This window comes from Papaver somniferum, chromosome 10 (assembly GCF_003573695.1).
Source record: "Papaver somniferum cultivar HN1 chromosome 10, ASM357369v1, whole genome shotgun sequence".
NCBI lineage: Eukaryota > Viridiplantae > Streptophyta > Magnoliopsida > Ranunculales > Papaveraceae > Papaver > Papaver somniferum.
The window spans coordinates 24,952,465-24,954,473 of NC_039367.1; the positions used below are offsets into that span (position 1 = coordinate 24,952,465).

A 2,009-nucleotide genomic window follows, 5' to 3' on the forward strand; every position below is an offset into this window, starting at 1 on the left:
GCAGTAAGTTCACACTGGCTCCTAAGTCAAGTAAAGCTTTTTCTACCCGGAAGTTACCTATTGTGCAAGCAATGGTAGGAGAACCTGGGTCTTTGTTCTTTGGAGGTGTGGTGTTCTGAATGATTGAACTTACGTGACTAGCTAAAAAGGCTTTCTTATGGACGCTAAGTTTTCGCTTTCGCGTACACATATCCTTAAGGAACTTGGCATAAGAAGGAATTTTCCTAATAGCATCTGATAAGGGAAGGTTTATGGTAACTTGCTTAAAAACCTCCAATATGTCATTAAAGTTCGATTCCTTCTTTGTTGGTACTAATAGCTGAGGAAATGGGGCTCTAGGCCTAAAATCAGACCTTTCAGGAACCGAATTCACATCATTAGAAACTTTATCAGTCTCTTCAGCTACTGGTCCTGAGAGGTGAGATCCTGAGGGGTGAACTACAGTATGTTCACTATCGGACATGGTTACCTTATTGTCTACAACTCTACCACTTCTAAGGGTTCTAACAACATTCAATTGATTCGATGGTTTTGGACCTAATTCATGAACTCCTCTAGGGTTGGGTTGTGTTTGACTAGGAAACTTACCTTTTTCTCTCAAAGAATCACTTATCAGACCAACCTGGGTTTTTAACTCGGAAATAGCCTGACTATTTTCTTGTCCTATCCTGTTACTAGCTTGTAGACTCTGTTCTACGGATAATTGGAATTTTGCAGTTTGCTGAGTTAACAAGGCGAGAGATTCCTCTAAACTTAGGATTTTCTTATCTGACTGATTCTGAAACTGAGCTAGTACTGAAGGATTCTTAGTATAGCCAAAACCCGGGGGAGCATTAGAATTACTAAACTGACCTCGACTTTGGCCCTTAGACCACGAAAGGTTCGGATGGTTTCTCCAACCAGGATTATAGGTTTCTGAATATGGGTCAATCTTTTGACGGTTATCAAATCTAGTGTTATTATAAAGAGCATTGGCCTGCTCTTCAATATTCTGGCCTTCCCAAAAAGGCTCCACTCGACCACTAGTCTGGCCCACTTCTAAGGCTTCTAACCTTTATGCTATAGCAGCAATTTTGGCATCTGATTCATAGCCTCCTTCTACCCTATTAACGTTTCCTCTACTTAAAAGAATTGTTTTCTGGGGTGCCCTACTATTTTCCCATTGCTGGGTTTTTTCGGCGATTTCATTAAAAAATTCCATCGTCGCATCAACAGTTTGGTTTTCAAATCCACCAGTGCATAGAGACTCAACCATGGTCGTTGTGGAATAATCTAAACCCTCATAAAGGATCTGAACTAGCCTAACCTTTTCTAAACCATGATGAGGACACTGGGATAATAAATCATTGAACCTTTCCAAATACCTATATAAAGATTCTCCCTCTTGTTGTGAAAATGTGCATATTTGCGTCCTAATAGACGATGTTTTGTGCCTAGGGAAAAACTTATTGAAAAAGGCAGATGTAAGTTGTTCATATGTCTCAATTGACTCGGAGTCCAAACTATACAGCCACGACTTGGCCTTATCTTTCAGGGAAAATGAGAATAACCTAAGTTTCAAAGCATCATCATCTAAGCCTCTAATTCTTAGATTACTACAAATTTCCTCAAAATCCCTAACATGGTAATAAGGGATTTCATTTTCTTTCCCTAAAAAGATTGGGAGCATCTGTAAGGTCCCAGGTTTCAGTTCATAGGGTACCCCGGTTTCAGCTAACTTAATACACGAAGGACGGGTAGTCCTAGTTGGATTCAACAAAGCTTTCAAAGTTGCCATTTCTGGCGCTATCGGAGCAACATGGATTCTCTCCTCAGTCAAAGGACGTTCAAAAACAGACTCTTCAAAAGTCGGAATTTCTAGATTAAGGTAATCGAGACGCTTCGAACTACTAAGTTTCTCTTTAACAAATCTACCTAGTGCGTCTCTTTTACGTTCAGGCTTACAATAGAATTTTCTAAATTGGAAGGGTAAGCAAACACAGATCAAGGCCGACTCAACCAAATCAAAC

The 2,009-nt window shown here is 40.0% G+C and overlaps 1 pseudogene; it reads left to right on the plus strand.

Moving 5' to 3' along the window:
* The first annotated feature begins 1,313 nt into the window (after positions 1-1,313).
* On the plus strand, positions 1,314-1,413 carry LOC113319768 (annotated as a pseudogene).
* Positions 1,414-2,009: the final 596 nt, after the last annotated feature.